At 46.9% G+C, this 18736-nt stretch overlaps 1 pseudogene; it reads left to right on the forward strand.

Annotated features, from left to right (window-relative positions):
* The first annotated feature begins 10942 nt into the window (after positions 1-10942).
* LOC130706411 (nuclear RNA export factor 2-like) lies at positions 10943-18244 on the forward strand (annotated as a pseudogene).
* The last annotated feature ends 492 nt before the right edge of the window (positions 18245-18736 follow it).

An 18736-nucleotide genomic window follows, 5' to 3' on the forward strand; every position in this document is an offset into this window, starting at 1 on the left:
TGAGTAAAATGCAGCAAGAAAAAGATGGTGTTTACATTTGTGAGGGATTTAAATATTGTTTGAGAGATGGTTAAAGGGGTGGTATATATATTTTTTATTATATAATGGCCATTTCTTTCCTCTCATTTCAGCACTTTCAGGTTTGTTCTACAAGACACTATGTCTGAGAGACAGCAACAACAAAAATGGTTTTATCCATTGAAGAAATACGGGACATACAAAAATGAAGGTAAAAAGGATTTCTATATTGTCATATTTTTAAGATAATATGCCACTTGAATCTCAACGAGAAGGGTAGTGTCTTAGCTTGTTCAGGCTGCTGTAGTAGAACACCATGGACCGGGTGGCTTATAAATTACAAAAATTTATTTTTCACGGTTCTGGAGTCTGTGAAGTCCAAAATCAAGGCACCAGCAGGTTCAGTGTCTGGTGAGAGCCTGCCTCCTGGTTCATAAAGGGCTGTCTTCACGCTGTGTCCTCACATGGCAGAAAGGGCAAGGGAGCTCTCTAGGTGCTCTTTTATAAAGGCACTAATCCCATTCATGACGGCACCTCCCTCATGACCTAATCACCTACCAAAGACTCTACCTGCAAATACTGTCACCTTGGAGACTAGGTTGGTACATAAACATTCAGTCTGTAGCAGGTAGTTTCGTCAAGCTATATGGGAATGGAACATGTTTCCACAGACCACTGGAAGTACTAGTGTTCCTCAGAAAACATTTTGGGAAAGCCTGTTCAAACTAAATCTCTTCTACCGCATTAATACCTTGTACCTTTGTTTACTAAGAACAATGTATGCTTACTAATAATTATAACCTGTTCTTCTCATTAAGAAACTACTTATTGCTAACTCATTTTATCTTATGTCATTACTCATTCTCTCTTTTGCTTAATCTTTCCACTTTTTCATTCTTTACATATAACCTCAATTTATGTTTCTGATATCATGATGGCAAGAAATAAATGCATAAGTGCTAGTCATTAGGAAGCCTTCAAAATAAAATAAAATGCCCCACTCTTGAAAAGACGATACAACTTACCCGTAAGGATGAGTGGATGAAGTAGCTCTCATTTTATACCAATTTTCCACACTTTTCCAAAACTAGTTTGTTATTATTATTTAATAATTATAGCTGCCATTTTCTGAGTTCCTGTTATATGTCAAGCACTGTGGCAACCTTGTCATACCAGCTTTGTCATTTAATCCTCAGAAAACTCCTGAGAGGATGTGATTTTAATTTACAGATAAGATACAAGAATCAAGATAGGCTAGATTATGCTGTGGTAATAGACAGTCCCCGTATCTCAGGGGCTTATTCCTCACTTCGACTACATGTCCATGGCAGGTGCATGCCCCTCACGGGATGGTGGACTATGGGGGTCTGAGCCATTCTTGCTGGAATGACTTGGAGACCCAAACTGACAGAGCAGCCATCATCTAGAGAGTTGTCAGTCCCTGTGCCTGAGGAGAAGAGGACCCTGCAAGGTCTCAAACCAACAACCATATGTTCTGGCCCAGAAATAGCACATGTCACTCACAACCCATCAGCCAGAACCAGTCACATACACAGCCCTGCCCAAACAAAGGAGGTCAAGAAGTACAGCTCCTCCAAGTCCCGGGAACAGGGACAAATGGAAACCCATGGCAAACAGCACTACCGCATGATGAAATTGAGGCTCAGAGAGGTAAAATACTCGCCTAAAATCACATACGCAGTAAGTGACAGAGCACATTCTGGATATATGATTTCAAAGTCCGTGCTCTTTCTGTTCCTACTCCTTTCTATATTGTATGCTCTCCTCTCCAATGAAGTTCATACGTACTTATCATAGCAGTTCCTTTGCTTCAATGCTGCAGTTCCATCTCCCTTAATCATCTGATATTCCAACAATGGATTTAATTAAACCCCCCACATTGGTAAGCCACAGGTCTTTTCCAAGCAATTAAATGTACTGGATATTTGGATATCCGTGCTATTCGAGGATAGCAATTATAAAAGAAAACATGACGGTAGATGAAAAGACTGTGGATTTGTCGCATACTTGTTACAAATCATCTCATGCATTTCCATATTGGCAAGAAAAAAATAATAAAAGTCAGAGCCAAAGTTAATGAAATCGATAACAGATATGGAAGAGTTGAGTAAAAATGCTAGATGTTAGTGCTTTCAAAATATAAAAAAATAAGGAAAGCTTTGGCAGTATGGGTCAAGAAAATTAGAAGGCACAGATAAGCCACTTTCGAAGAAGGTGTCTTGCTTGTACTGACAGTAAAGATTTAAAAGATAATATTATGAAAAAGATATGCTGATAATTTGAAAATTAATACTAAATGGGTAAATTCTAGAAAAAAGAACTTTATATTGGGGAAACAGAAAATATTAATATTAAGCTTATTCTTGACAAAGCATGCATGAGAAGGCAAAATTACTGGTGAATCTTAATTAGTTATAAAAATGCCAAAAATAGAAATAAGATAATGGCAAACTTAATCCAGCAATGGCTAAAACAGATAATACAGCAGGGCAAAGTTGTGCTTATACCAAACTTGCAATGTTGGTTTAACATTAGGAGATTCATAATGTAGTTCAACACATTAATAGGTAAAGGAGCAAGAAAAGGATGATTATCACAAAGATTCTAGAAAAAAAAATGCATGCAATAACATTCAACAACCAATCAAGATTAAACAACCACAAAAATAACTCTTAGCTAACTGGGAATAGAAAGATATTTCTTTAAAATGATAATGTGTACTTTACAAAAACTACAACAAACACCGTACGTAATAGTGAGACATTAAAAGCATTCCATTCAAACTCAGAAGAGGCAAAGATGATTCATATAATCACTTCTGTTCAACATCTTACTGAGTCTCCTAGGCATTGCAGTAAGCCAAAATACATACATACATTAATTAATACATGTGTAAAAGTGAAAGGGAACAAAACTGTGAGTATAATTGTCTTCATATAAAACTCAAGAGGCTCTGTGGAAAATTATAATAATAGTGATTAACCAGTTTATTGGATGTAAGACTAATATACACAAAATAATTGCACGAAATAGAAAATAATATTTTCATTGTGAGTATACCAAGATAACCCAAAAGTACTAGACACAGGTAATTGGCCCCAAACCCAACAATTGGATAGATTTTTTTTTAACATCTTTATTGGAGTATAATTGCTTTACAATGGTGTGTTAGTTTCTGCTTTCTAACAAAGTGTATCAGCTATACATATACATATGTCCCCATATCTCTTCCCTCTTGTGTCTCCCTCCCTCCCACCCTCCCTATCCCACCCCTCTTGGTGGTCACCAGGCACCGAGCTGATCTCCCTGTGCTGTTCGGCTGCTTCCCACTAGCTCTCTGTTTTATGTTTGGTAGTGTATATATGTCCGTGCCACTCTCTCACTTCGTCCCAGCTTACCCTTCCCCCTCCCCGTACCCTCAAGTCCATTCTCTAGTAGGTCTATGTCTTTATTCCCGTCTTGTCCCTAGGTTCTTCATGACCATTTCTTTTTAGATTCCCTATATATGTGTTAGCATACGGTATTTGTTTTCCTCTTTCTGACTTAACTTCACTCTGTATGACAGACTCTGTGTCCATCCACCTCTCTACAAATAACTCAATTTCGTTTCTTTGACTGCTTTTCCTTTGTTTCTGCATTTCCTCACTTCCCTAATTAGTAACTGCTTGAGTCTGTTCTTTGGAACTCAGGGAAGGCCTAGGAGGCCAAAGCCTTTTTCTACAGACAAGAAACAGGGAACACAGCAGGGCTTTTGTACCCAGGAGGGCCCTGAAGGGTTCTGTTCAGTGTCAGTCCCCCCTTTTCTTTGATACTCCTCAATCCTGAGGGGATCCTGAGTGGGACAAGAGAGGGAATAAAGTTTTGGATAGAGAAGTTAATCATCAACCTGGCAAGGGAACTCGGTTTTAGGGGGACTCGGTTTCAAGAGTTACCACCTGTGGTCACTTGAATTGAAATGCCTTTGAAGTCAATGTGTTGGTGGACCAGGCAGCTGCTGTTTGGGACCCAGAGGACACTCCTTTCCCCCACAGCATTGAGAAACACATTAGTGTGGAGGGCATCTTCATCTGTGAAGTGTTCTGAAGTGGCTGACTTGTGTAGGCCACAGATGAGATGGGAGATTCTGCCATTGACACGGTCACCCTCATTTGAGTGGAGATGTTGGGGTTCTGGTGTTGCAGGCCCAGTAGGAGCACTTAATCTCCTGCCTCAAGGTGAGTGCTGTTTACCTAATAAACAGCAAGGATGGAAGGGTAGTCACATTGGTTTGACCTGTAGCAACCTCTGAATGTGGCTAATTGATCAACAGATCCCTTGGATCTTGAAATATCTGACATACTCCAAAGTTGCATTTGATCAGTGTAAAAATAAATAAAATATAAATAAATATTTGTAATAACATATAAGAACATAAAAATAAAGAAATCAAGCTCTAGGTCTGGTGACTTGACCTATCTTGATGGCAAATGGTAGTCCCTAACTCAGTTCCCACACTTGAGCCAGAACACCATGAATGAGTGGACTACTGAGGAAGGACCCTATGGTGAAGCCGCAAGTTACTGCAGTAAATCTTCTTCCCAGGCTTAGCCAAAGGGACCGTCAGCCATTTACCACAGTTACTGTGCATTTGCTTTAAGGACACTTGCTCTAAGCCAGAGCTCAGCAAACTCCCTGGAAAGGGCCAGGTGACAAATATTTGAGGCTTTGTGGGCCAGTTTGTCTCTTTCGTAACTACTCAGCTCTGCTGTTGTAGAGCGGAAGGCTCCAGAGACAAGTATGGCTGTGTTCCAATAAAACTTTGCATGTGGACATTGGCGTGTGGATTTCAAATAATTTTCACGTGTCAAGAAATATTATTTTTGTAACCATTTAAATATGTAACAACCATTCTTAGCTTGCAGGCCCTAGAAAAACAGGCCACAGGCCAGGTTTGGCCCATGGGCTGTAGTCTGCCAATCTCTAATTTAAGCTAATGGAATCACTAGGTCCCTAAAACAACAGAGTGGAAAGCCAGCAAAATGAGGTGGCATCCATTCCTAGGGTCTCTGGCAGGCATAAACCCAAAGCTGATACTTTAATACAGTAGCTTTCAACTGTGGTAGCACACTGCAGTCACGTGGAGAATTTAGAAAATGTGGGTGCCTGGGTCTCAACCCAATTCTGCTTTAATTACTGTGGGTATAGCTTGGAGCTGGTGGCATTCTCAAACTCCCCAAGGGGCTCTACTGTGTAAACGAGGTGGAGAACTACAACCCATACTGTGGGATATTACTCAGCAATAAAAAAGGCAGGAACATAAACGGATTTCAAAAACATGATGCTGACTTTAAAAAGCCAGACACAAAGGTGTGCAGTATGTATGATTCCGTTTACAAGAAATTCTGCAGCAGGCAAAACGAATATATAGGGACTGTGAGCAGATCAAGGTTTATATGGAGCTGGGAGATGGAAAGATTAACTGGGAACCATTTGGAGTGTGGTACATGCTTTATATCTTGACTGAGGTGGTGGTTAGCTCTAATCCCTGATTTTTACATGTAAGTAATTTGAGATCAGGAGAAGTCGGGTGAATTGTCCAAAGTGATGTAGCTTAATAATCAGAGAGAAGACAGGTAGATCTGATTATCAGTAATTGTTTCTATTATGCTAGGTAATGAGTCAGTAGCAATAGTGCTTCCCCCCAAGCCCGTGGCAAAACCCTGACCCAGCCTTTTATACAAGTAGAGCAGGGACATGAAAGTACACCTCTTGTGCATTCCAAACACCTACTCATAAGCACAGTTGACATTCTCACGTGTTCTTTATGTTGACTTCTTTACGTTTGTATTTACATATCCAAACAAAAACTTTTCTTAATATTTCCTTTTGAGTAATCACACTCTAATGTACAGGTTTAAAAATTATGGTAAAAATGCGTAACATAAAATTTACCATCATAACCATTTTTAAGTGTACAGTTCAGTACTGTTAAGTTGATTCACATTGTTGTGAAACCAATCTTCAGAACTTTTTCGTCTTTCAATTCTGAAACTCTACACATTAAACAGCAATTCCCCTTTGTCCCTTCCCCCCAGTCCCTGGTAACCCCATTCTACTGTCTGCTTCTATGAATCTGACTACTTTAGATACCTTTTCTTTTTAAACCCATGGACTCTGTTTACTATAGTTTTCCCAACTTTTTTTAAAAAAATTATTTATTTATTTATTATTTTGGCTGTGCCGGCTGTTTGTTGCAGCATGCGGGATCTCTAGTTTCGGCATGCAGACTTCTTAGTTGCAGCATGTGGACTCAGTTGTGGCATGCAGGCTTCTTAGCTGTGGCATGCGGACTCTCAGTTGCAGCATGCTTGCAGGATCTAGTTCCCCGACCAGGGATTGAACATGGGCCCCCTGCAATGGGAGCATGGAGTCTTACCCACGGGAACACCAGGGAAGTCCCTAGAAAGCTTATGCAAGTGGAATCATACAGTATTTGTCTTCTCGTGACTGGCTTATTTCATTTAGCGTAATGTTCTCAAGGTTCATCCATGCTGTAGCATATGACAGAATTTCCTTCCTTTAAAAGGCTGAATAATATTCCATTGTATATATATATATATATATACATACCACAATTTCTTCATCCATTTATCCATTGATGGGCATTTTAATTGTTTCTACTTCTTGGCTGTTGTGAATAGTGCTGCTATGAACATAGATGTGCAAGTACCTCCTCAAGATTCTACTTTGAGTTCTTTTGGATATATACCCAGAAGTGGGATTGTTGGGTCATATGGGAGTTGTAGTTTTCATTTTTTTTGGAGTCTCCATACACACTCATAAAGAATGAATGGGTCAAAGAAGAAGTCACAAAGGAAATTAGAAACTGCTTTGAGACAAATTAAAATGAAAGTCCATCATACCAAAACTTATGGGATGCAGCAAAGGTGTGCTAAGAAGGAAGTTTATAGCTTTAAATGTGTACATTGAAAAGACAAAAGATCTCAAATCAACAACGTAACTTTACACCTCAAGAAATTAGAAACAGAAGAATAAACTAAAGCCAAAACTAGCAGAAGGAAGGAGATATATAAGAGCAGAGATAAATGAAATAGAGAAGAAATAGAACAACAATAGAAGAAAAGTAAATGAAACTAAGAGTTGGCTTTTTGTTAAAGCTACACAAAATTGACAAACGCCTTAGTTAGACTCACTAAGAAAAAAAAATAGAAGACACTCAAATAATTAAAATCAGAAATGAAAGAGGGACATTACAACTGATGCTACAGAAATTAAAAGGATTATTAGCGAATACTGTGAATAATTGTATGCCAACAAATTGGAAAACCTAGAAGAAATGGATAAAGTCCCCCAAACAGACAATCTAGCAAGACTGAATCGTAAAGAAATACATAATATGAACAGATCGATTAATGAGGAAGGAGATTTAATCAGTTCTCAAATATCTCCCAGCAAAGTAAATCCCAGGACCACAAGGCTTCACTGGATTATTCTATCAAGTACTTGACAAGGCGATGTGTGAGATTGCTTGTGTCTGAATCACCTTGATGAGGGAGGTCTCTAGCCCTGTTTAGGCACCCGACATAGTTGGTCAGCCGGGGGACTGCGGTATTTGTTAGCTGGCCCCCTTCTACGCTTTCCCCTTGGCAACGTTATTTCTGAAGGAATGTGGGTTCTTGCAAATGACTCTGGCTCTTCCTATACACCATACATAGACCACATGCCCTTACTGCTCCCTTTAAAATGTGAATTTTTCCCTTTCATTGCTGGATTTTCCTGAAAACGAGTTGGTTGCCTGGCATTCTCCAAAGGTCACCAATAAGGTTCCTCTTTGTTGTTGCTATTGTTGATGAGTATCATTATGAACTCCTGGCTTTTGAACATGTTGGTGGGCTTCAAACCATTGTTATGTGGTGTTGAGCAGAGGAGTGAAATGATTTGACTTGCGCTCTGCTGCTGGGTTGAAAGCAGACAGGTAAGGGAGCCAGGATGAAAGCAGAGGGGCCAGCTGGACAGCAGTACAGTCCAGGAGATAGATGTTGGTATCTTGGCCAGGGTGGTGGTAATGGAGGTGGTGAGAAGTGGCTGGCTTCTGGACATACTTTGAGAGAGGGGCCGAGAGAATTTCCTGACCAGTTGGATGTGGAGTGTGGGAGAAAGAGAGCACGCCAGGCCCCCTCCGAGGTTTGGGGACCGAGCAAGTGGCATTTGTGGGTCCAATGCCCTATCTGTGTTTACTTTCACTTCCAGTGCCACACAGGGAAAGTCCCAAGGTTGTGAGTAGCAGGACTGCCCTGACAGCGGGCCACACAGGGAAAGCAACGGCTCCTCAGAGGAGTTCATCTGAGGCCTGGTCGTAATCACTCCATCGTGGAGTGATCAGCCCTGGACGGATCTTTACTCGTAAGCGTGCCCTGAGACAACATGGAATAGTTAATGTACAAAAGGCACAGCCCACAAACCTAGAGAGCCTTAAGTATTACAACCCAAAGGAAGCTGGTTTCTAACAGTGTAATTACCATAATCCTCCCTCCCCACAAGCCACTGGTATGATAATCTGCTGGTTCCCTGTTTCAGTGGAATGTGTTAAAAATAAAATACCCTTAGTGAATCCACCTATGGGGAAGAGAATTGACACGATCTTATTTCTGCAGGTGCCGAAAAACTTCCAAATCTTTTCCCATGGTGAATTAGATATGTTGGAGGGGAGAATTTGTGGGCGGAGGGGTGAACAACAACACAACTCCTAGGAGTGAATGAAAGGTGAGGTATAACCAGGACACTTTCTAAGCGTGCCTGTGGCTTCAGTATCCAATACAGTAGATGTCAGAGCAAAGAAAATGAACAAGAGCCAAAGAGAGGCCTTACAGAATGATGAAAGGATCAGGACACCAGGGAGACATAAAGATCCTAAATGTGTATGCACCAAACAACAGAGCCTCAAAGTACATGAATCAAAAACTGGTGGAGCTGAAAGGAGAAAGAGCCAGATCTATAATTATAGTGGGGGCCTTCCACACCCACCTCCCTCTTAGCAAGTGACAGAATTACCAGAGAGAAAATCAGCAAGGATATAGGAGACCTGAATAACACAGGAAACTAACGAGATCTTCATGACATAAATAGAACAGTCCGCCCACCAACAGCAGAGTACAGGTTTTTCCCCGAGGGTCTCTGTAACATTCACCAAGTTAGACCATCTCCTCGACCATCAGACAAGCCTCAGTAAATTCAACAAGAACTGAGGGACTTCCCTGGTGGTGCAGTGGTTAAGAATCCGCCTGTCAGTGCAGGGGACGCAGGTTCGAGCCCTGGTCAGGAAGATCCCACATGCCGCGGAGCAGCTGAGCCCGTGCGCCTCAACTACTGAGCCTGCGCTCTAGAGCCCTCGAGCCACAACTACTGAGCCCGCGTGCCACAACTACTGAAGCCCACGTGCCTAGAGCCCAAACTCCGCAACAAGAGAAGCCGCCGCGACGAGAAGCCCGTGCACCACAGCGAAGAGTAGCCCCCACTAGCCGCAAGTAGAGAAAGCCTGTGTGCAGCAACGAAGACGCAACGCAGACATAAATAAAGAAATTAAATTATTTAAAAAAAAGAAGAAGAAGAATTGAAATGTCCCAGAGTGTGTTCCCTGGCCACGATGGAATCAAATTAGAAACCAGTAATAGAAAGCAAAAAGAAGAATCCCTAAACACTTGGAAATGGTGGCTGACACATCATTCCAGGTTATCATTCACACCCTTGTTACAGAAGAGCTGAAGTGAGGAAGAGTTGCCTGCTGAGCTGAAAGGCATTTCAGGCTGGCCCAAAAGAGAGCTCACCCTGGCTCTTGCAAACAGAGTATTGTTCAGGGCAAGGCTGGAGGGAGGGAGACAGTTCAGGAGGCTGTGACATCAGTGCCACCTGACAGTAAAGCTCCTAGTGCACAGGCAAAGGAAGTCCAGCTAGCTTGCTGGTTGTTAGTGGAATCGGTGTGGTGGCTGATTGGATTTGGGAAGCACGAGAGAGGTATTGGTGTGGTTGTTGGAAAGTCCTGAGAGAAGGCAAGATTCGGGTGCCTTCCTGGTACATATATGACTGGTGTCCAGTCTAACCCATGGACGCATACACCTCGGTTCCTTATCAGTCCTGCTCCACTGTGTTAAAAGTTTCAACGCAGTTGCCCTCTCCTCCCTCCTCCTTCTCCTCCCTCTTTCTCCTCCTTGTCCTCCTCTTCCTCATCCTGCTCCTCCTCGATTCTTCCCCTGATAGTGCCATCTGTCGGATAAGGCTGTCCTCTCTGCACAGGCAGAAGAGTGTCCTTTCTGAGGTTTGTGGGATTGGTCCCTTAGGCCAGGTTGGCACTGTGCCTGCCCTACCATCCTGTTAGCCTAAGACATGGTATGTGGTAAGTGCACCAGAGATGTGTCTTCAAACCTGTATTTTTGTTCCTCTTTTCAGAATACAGTGATGGTGGTAGACCACCTCAAGGAAGAAAGAAACGTTGTAGTTCTTTCCCAGGTAATTCTGGCAAGAGGAGCCGTCATTATGAACACGGTGGGGGTGAGCCTCAGCCCTCACACCTCCAGGAGGATGATGGAAACGTGGTGAAGAGGGATGTCCAGGAGGACCCCGAAGTAAGACAGTAAGTGACCAGGCAGCAGGGTTTGTACACAGCAGCCCCTGGGACTATGCACCTCTCTCACTCTCCGTGGACTTGTTTTTCTTCTGTCACTGCAAAACTGAAGCATGCTAGAAGTGAAATAATGGTTGAGCAATCCTAATTGTAGTGCTGGTGTCAAAGAGACGAGGGTGTACAGAAGACTTTCTTAGCACGTATGGCCACTCACCCTCCTTCTCTCCACATCCCCCCTGCAGCTCTCCCTGTACCATCCGAGGCAACGAGAGGACAGTGAGATTGGACAGTGAAGGCCACATGCATATGACTGTGTGGGGAAACAGAAAACCTCTGGAGAGAGAAATGCGGGAGAACACACAAGATGGAACCCCAGGGAGCTGGTTCAGGGTCACCGTGAGTATCCTGAAAAATGTATGGAATGTGCAGGAGAGAAAAGTCAGGGAGAGTTGTGTTGGGCTCATGTTGAGATGCTGGTTTATTTCACTGGGGACAGCTTGTAAGCTGTCCTTTTTATGACCAGGAGTTAACAATCTTGTTCATCTAAGGGCAGATTCAGAGAAGCAGTGTAAAGGGAACAGGCTGACTGTGAGGAGAACGGAGGAGCCTGTCTCAGAGCAAAGATGGAAACTACTGCCAAGGATATGGAGCAACTCCACATTGGAGGTCTCAGTTTGGCAAGCTGAGTGTGGGAGATGGAGGGTCGAGCCTCTGGAGACCTTGTCTGAGGGGCAAGCAGTGTCTGCACTGGGTAGGATCTCCTGGAAATTTGTAAAAGGAAGATCATCTCTGACACCTTGATTATTTGGAAGAGAGCTTGACTGGAGAGAAAGAGTATTTAGGAAATCCATATTACACACACCCATAAGAAATCATGCCAGTGGTCCCTTCTTTAGAAACCCTGTCAAGCTCAGTAGAAGGCCGGAAAAGAACAGGAAAAGGTTCGTCCTCCAGCCTAAATTCCCTGTTGTCTGTCCTCTCTCCCATCCCTTCTTTTCATCCTTAGATTCCTTCCAGGATAAAGTATGACAGGACATGGCTAATGAACTCAATCCAGAGCCATTGCAGTGTCCCCTTCACTCCAGTGGACGTAAGAGAGGATGCCGAAGCCAGACGCGTGGGCACAGGGAAGGGGGAGAGAGAGACCTGGTTCAGCAGGGTCTGTTGGCTTCTGATACTATTGCTGTTGCATTCAATCCCTGTAGTTCCACTTTATGCACACTGGGGCTGAGTTCTTTGTCCAAGAAGCTAGCACTGCCTCTGCATTGATGGATGTCAGCTACAAGATTTGTGACGAGGAGAGCCGAAAGGTGTGTGTCGCGGGCATTACCTGTACCTCATCCTGAGGAAGGAGTACAGGCCAGGGGCTGGTTGTCTTCTTTGGAACTAGAGTTCCTGGTGCTTACCCCACCTCTTCTTCCTGCAGATACCTGTGTTTGTCAGCCCCTCCGCTGCTCCCTACTCTGTGCGGGATAAGTTGAAGCCAGAAGAAATGGAGCAACTAAAAGTAATGCAGACTCAAGGCATTTTGTGTGCCAGCGCTCAGACCCACCTCTCCTTCCTCCAGCCCCCCGTCCCCCTCGCCCCTGATTTCCCTGCCACCACCACAGCCTCAGAGCGGCTCTCTCCATCTCTCTCTCCGCAGCTGACCTTGAGCAAACGATTTGATGTCTCCCAGCAAGCTCTTGACCTCCAGAGGCTCCGCAATGACCCAGGTACGGCTGACAGCAGTAATTCTAGGGTGGGCGAGGGCAGAGGGGTCTTCTTGGAGGGAGACTTAGGGATGGTAACGTGGGAGGGGCTGGTGCTGGCCCCAGACCCCACTCAGCCATCTGATTCCCTCCCCTCTCCTTCCTGAAGACTTGGTGGGCCATGATATTGATATAATTCTGAATCGAAGAAACTGCATGGCTGCCACCCTGCAGATCATCAAAAAGAATTTCCCTGAGGTGAGGCTGTAGGCCCAGTGCTGGTATTAGGGTAGGGGGTGGAAGAGATGGGGTGGAGGGCAGATTTGTCTCCAAGGTCCTAGATAGTAACCTTCACTCTACCTCTTCTTGCCCCAAAGCTGTTGTCCTTGAACTTGAGCAGCAACAAACTGTACCAGCTGGATGGCCTGTCTGACATTATACAGATGGCCCCCACGGTCAAGATCCTGAACCTCTCCAAAAATAAGGTGAGAAGAGGGAGCCAGATCAAAGTTGGGTTGAGAGTGGGGAGGGGGCGTGTTAGTGGCCATCAGAGTGATGACAGGAGGCAGGTGAAGGTACCTGTGGGGGAGGGAGGGGGCTGGGGGTGCAGAGAGCCGGATGTCCCTCTTTCCCTGGGATTCCTTTTCCCTCTTCCGCCCCATATTTCTCAGCTGAAGTATCTGTGGGAGTTGAGGAAGATTAAAGGGCTGAAGCTTGAAGAGCTGTGGCTGCAAGGGAACCCATTGTGTGGCACCTTCCCCGACCAGTCCACCTATGTAAGGTCAGTGTGAACACCCTGTCACCCTTCCTGGTGACCTTCACCCGTGGGAGCCTAGACTATCTGTGACAGTGCCCCTTTGCCAAAGGTGGCAGCCCTGGTCTTCTGGGAGGATCAGAGGCCCCACCTTCTGCTCTCTCTGTGCCTATCACCGGTGAGGAGTTTCCTTCCCCTGACCTGCTCACCTCTGCAGGGGCTCTGGGGTCTGTTTCCAGCTCTCTGCGCCCAGCTATGTTCCGCCAAGGCCTCCCAAGAGTGTGCCGCAGGAAGCAGGGCTTCTCCTCCTCACCAGGACCAGGAGCGACCAGCCTTGATCCAGATGCTGGCGCCCTGGACTGAGAAGGGTCCTCCAGTCCAGGGCCTCTTGCTGAGAGAAGCCTTCCTTCTTCGTGCTGAGATGGCGTTTGCCTCCCCCGTTCTGAGAGGGGCCCTCTTCCCCTTCCTCCAAAGGGGTCCCCCCTCGTCTCCCAGGTTGACATGGGGGCTTTCCTGCGCCATGCTGAGGGCTGAGGCCGTGGGTGGCTGCTGTCATGACATCCATTCTGCTGGCCCAATGCCAGGAGCTGGACCCTCCTTGGGAAAAAGCAGGGCTCCTTGAGTCAAGGGGCCAGACGTGGGCCCCCGCCAGTGATCAGAGGGCTTCCTGAGGCAGGAGTGGAAGGCAGAGGGCAGAGGTGGTAGAGGAGACAGAAGGACAGGGCTCTCAGGGGCACTTTCCATCCCTCCCTGCACACGTCACGTCATCCCATCTGGTCCTTCACAGGAGCCCTGGGCAGCCTGAGACAGGTACGGTTCCTCAGATAAAGAACGAACTCAGACAGGTGCAGGGGTCATCAGGAGAGAAGACGGTGATCATAAGAGTGGGCCACGGATCCTCAGCCCCATACTGAGCTGGGACCTGACCCTTTCCTCATTCTGGGGGAGATGTGCCCCCATGGCGGCCCTGGTTCCCATGCCCAAGTCTGGCTGAACTCACACAGGTGACAAAGTTTCAACCAGCATCCAGTGGGGCCCCAGCCCAACATGGGCATATTTTCCATTCCTACCTGGTATGTCTGGGCGATTCTGGGGCAGGTGAAGAGCCGCAACAGGGGCGCCGTTTCCCCTTTCTTCTCTCTTCTTCCCTGACCCCGACCACGGGAGAGCTCCTTTCCCTTCCCTTTGTTTTCTCTCTCTCCCTTGTCTCTGTGCCCCTATGTCTCTCTCATCTCTCCCCTCCTACCTTCACTCCCTTTCTGCCTTCATCCCCTCCATCTCCCTCCCTGAGCCCCACCTCACTCACCTCCCTGGCCCAGCATCCTGGGCCATCCCTGGGGGGTGTCCGGGTCTTGCCAGAGTGCTGGACCCCCAGTGAGGTAGCAGAGCCCCGGGCTCCCACCCCATTCCCTCTTCTCCCCACAGCCTTCAGTGGGGCCCTGGAGGAAGGAAGGGAGGAGAAGGAAGCCCTGCAGTATGGGTTTGAAATGCTGCTCCCTGTGGCACTGGAGAAGGGAGTGCGGGTAGCCTGGGTGGAAGCTACCCAGGCGAAGGAGAGGAAGGGAGGGAGGGAAGGAATATTAAAGTGAAGGTATTGAGAGAGATGAGGAGACAGTGCCTTTCAGACAGTAAGCTGACAGATGCTCAGTGCTCAACAGGGAAGTGGACCGAAAACCCTTAAAATCAGAAGCAGAGGTGGGCAAAGGGCGCTGCTGGATGGGCCAGAACACACTGATCTCTGTTTATGGTATGACTGTTTTCACTCAAAGGAAGCATTGCAACCTTGAACTATCAACCATCTCTTCTCTATTTTTGGTTTTGGACAGGGCCATCAGAGATCGTTTCCCGAAGTTATTACGCCTAGTAAGTGCCTACGTAAATCATTGTCTCTTATGAATGTCGGTGATCTCTGCACCTGCCCTCAAGCCCTTTGGGTCTTGCCTAGATCACATATTAGCATCAGAACCTTAACCATTTTGGGGGGCATGGACTCCTGAAAATGACATGGATAGACTTGCTGGAAAAATACCCATAAATACACACACGCACACACACAAGTTGAATATAACACTAGAGACTTCCAGGACCTCATGATGAAGACATCCAGTGTAAGCTTTCCCATGGAATTTCCAGGGCCCTTTCACACCTGACCTCTGACCCTCACCCTCCTGGGCCCATCCTTTTCCCGGATCATCCAGGGCCACTCCCCTGGTCTCCACTCCTGACTTCCTCTTCCCTTTTCCAGGATGGCCAGGAGTTACCGTCACCAGTTACTGTTGACGTTGACACTCCCTGCGTATTAAAGCCCTGCAAGGTGAGGAAGAGGATCAAACGACATTTGGGGTGTTGCAGGGAGGCTTTATCCACTGCATAGTCTCAAATGCCTTTTGATTCCAGGGCAGCTACTTTGGATGCGATGAGCTGAAGAGCCTAGTCCTGCAATTCCTGCAGCAGTAAGTACCTCTGGGAAGCTGAGCAAGGGGGAGAGGGCGAGGACAGGTGAGGCCACCTAAGCACAGGTCTGCTCAGGGGAGTTTCCAAGTCTCATTTGAGGTCCAGACCACAGAGATAGACTGTCCTCATTGCTCCCCCTCAGGTACTACTTGATCCATGACTGTGGAGACCGACAGGGTCTCGTGGGTGCTTATCACGAGCAGGCCTGCTTCTCCCTGACCATGCCCTTCCACCCCGAGGACCCAGCCCCGTGAGTATCACAGCACAGGCTCTGCTCCTGGGCCGTGTGCCTCCCCAGCAGACACAGGCCAGCTCCTGCAAACACCCACCACCCACTGTTGCTCTTTGTCTCCTAGAAGCAGCTTGTGCGAGTACTTCAAGGACAGCCGGAATATGAAGAAGCTCACGGACCCCCGTGAGTGTGTGATGGGAAGACTGGGTGGGAAAGGGCGGTGAAGGGGTCAATCATAGGGCCCAGGGCGTGGCAGCCCCTGACCTTCGCTCGCTTCCCCTCCCCTCACAGACCTGCGGGTCCAGCTGCTGAAGCACACAAATCGTGTCATTGTGCACACCCTCTGTGTGTTGCCCAAGACTCAGCATGACTTAAGCTCCTTCGTGGTGGACACGTGGTCCCAGACGGTGAGCGCCTGCTTCCTCCCTCGGGCGGGCCCAGGAAGCCGCAGGTGGGTAGGAGGTGCAGGTGGTGACTGGGCGCCTGGGCTCTTCCCTTTCAGGAAACGATGCTCTGCTTCTCCGTCAGCGGGGTGTTCAAGGAAGGTGAGTGTGTGTAGATCCCCACCCCAGATGCCCCACTGCTGCCTCCCCCTGGCCAGGCTCACTCCCAGAACCACCCAGCTTCCCTGACCCCTTCCGTCCCCTTCCCCTCCCCTCCCCTCCCCTTCCCCACTGTGTTCTCCAGCCCTCAGGCTTCCCACAGACAATCCAGGTCTGAGCTGTGTCCATGCCTGTCTGCCCTGAACACCCTGGGCGTTGGGGACACAGGCTGTGGAGTTTGGTGGCTCTCATCCCAGATACTCACTCTGAGAACCTGGGCCGTTACTTAACCTCTCAGTTTCCTCATTTGCAAAATGGGGTAGTAGTATCCACCTCTTGGGCGGCTGTGAAAAACGCATCCCGTGAACCTGTGTAGTGGTTGTCAGGGGCCCTGTCACTGGGCGCAGACTGCTCCTATAGTTGCCCACCCGATTCCCGACACGCTGGCCCCCGTGAACAAATGCCCTCTCAGCATGAGTGTGAAGTCACAGCCTGACTGGGGACCGCCGTGTGAGCGTGTACAGCACGTGTGGCTCTAAGGGGTACTGTTGTTTGTTTGCTGTTGAAGTGGAAGGAAGTTCTCAGGGCTGTGTGCGTGCCTTCACCCGGACCTTCATCGCTACCCCTGCCAGCTACTCCAGGTGAGAGCCCTGTTGTGAGCGGGAATGCCCATCCCCGCCTGCGCTCAGGGGCGTGGGAATGTGGTGGCGCAGACCTTAGGTTTACTCGGTATTGTGGAAAGCCAGCAGGGAGATCCCAGGAGCAGTCTAGCCTAGTGGTTAAGAAGAGCATGGGCTCTGGAATCGGCCTATGCGTTCTCTCCTTGACCCAACACTCACTCGCTGTGTGACCTTGGTCAAGTCACATGACCTCTCTGTGACTCAGTGTCTTCTTCCGAGAATGGGGATCAGAGCGTCCACCCCTTGGGCTGTGGTAAAGGGTAAATGCGAAATTGCCCGTGGGTTGGGGATAAACCTATAAATCGAGTGAAGGTGGTGGACAGTCTCTCCAAAGGTGGGCTCTGTGGGGAGGGGCAGAGGTACCAGCCAAGGAACCCGGGAGACAGACACAGGAGGGGCGTGGAAGGAATCTGGTTGCTGAGTGCCAGTGGGAGCAGAGTCAATATTGGGGGTGTGGGTGTCCATCCAGGCGTAGTCTGAGGGCCCATTTTTCCTTCAGTCTGTGCATCGTGAATGACGAGCTGTTTGTGAGGGACGCCAGCCCCAGTGAGACCGAGAGTGTGTTCTCCATCCCAGCGCCTACGCCCACCTCCAGCTCCATGCACACCCTCTCCCAGGAGCAGCAGGACATCATGCAGGCGTCCTCCACCCCACCTGAGGTGAACCTCTAGTGGAATCAGAAGTGAGTGCTGGGTTTGCATGCGCATAGGAGGGAGCTGGGAGGAGTAGAGGGGTGATTAATGGGAACTTGAAGGTAATTATTTTACATCTATTTTTTTCTTACAAACGTTTAGTTGTGAGAAATTCCCTAATTTCATACTAATACCTTTCCATGTATTATAAAATACAGGTTTCCTATCTTATATACTGTTTTGAAACTTCTTTTGTTTATTATTAGTACCAGCCTTTCCTCTCAGTATATGTGAAGCTACATTATTCTTTCTAAGATCAATATATTAAACAATTGAATTCCAGGAAGCCATAAGCTATTATTGATAGGCATTTACCTTTTCGCTTCTTTTTCAGCATTACATGCTGTGGCATCTGCTCATTCTGGTACATACATGTTGGTAAACTTGAAGGCGTGCTCTTGTAGCATAGATTTAGCTGTGACGTTGTGTGGTCAAGTGTCTCCAGTTTGGTCCTAAGGGAGGTCATCTATCCTCCCCCACTACAGGTGCTTTCAGTACAATGACTGGACTATACCAGAACTAAAAAATTCTTTACTCATTAAAAAGTCAATTCTGAGAATTCAGAGATAAGAAGAAATAGACCTCTAGGGTTTCAGGAAGGTGAAGGCGGACAGAAGTCAGGTGCCCTGGGGTTGAAACTCAACGGCTGCTGGCTCTGCTGACATCCCAATTCTTTCTCTTTACTTTCTTCAGCCCAAGGGCAAGATTCCAGATGAATTTTGAGATGAGACCCTCATCCACTGACCTGGGATCTTGAGAACAAAACTCTGCAAATGAGCCTTTAGATGTCATTTTCATCCTCCTCATATTTGTTACCTCTCTTCTCTTAACTGAAGCCATATCCATGACTAAGCTTGCAGTCCAGCTAATCAGGAAACCAAAGTTTACCGTGTAGGCCTGCCAGTTGTTCTGTATTTTTCCCACGCATGATCCTTGTTTATCTTTATATTAAAGAGTAACATTGCACATTGTATGTTGTGTGTCTTGGATTGCTCTTCCCCTGACCCAACCATGAGTTAGTGGGGCCAGGACCA

The sequence above is a fragment of the Balaenoptera acutorostrata genome, chromosome X (assembly GCF_949987535.1).
Source record: "Balaenoptera acutorostrata chromosome X, mBalAcu1.1, whole genome shotgun sequence".
NCBI classification, from domain to species: domain Eukaryota; kingdom Metazoa; phylum Chordata; class Mammalia; order Artiodactyla; family Balaenopteridae; genus Balaenoptera; species Balaenoptera acutorostrata.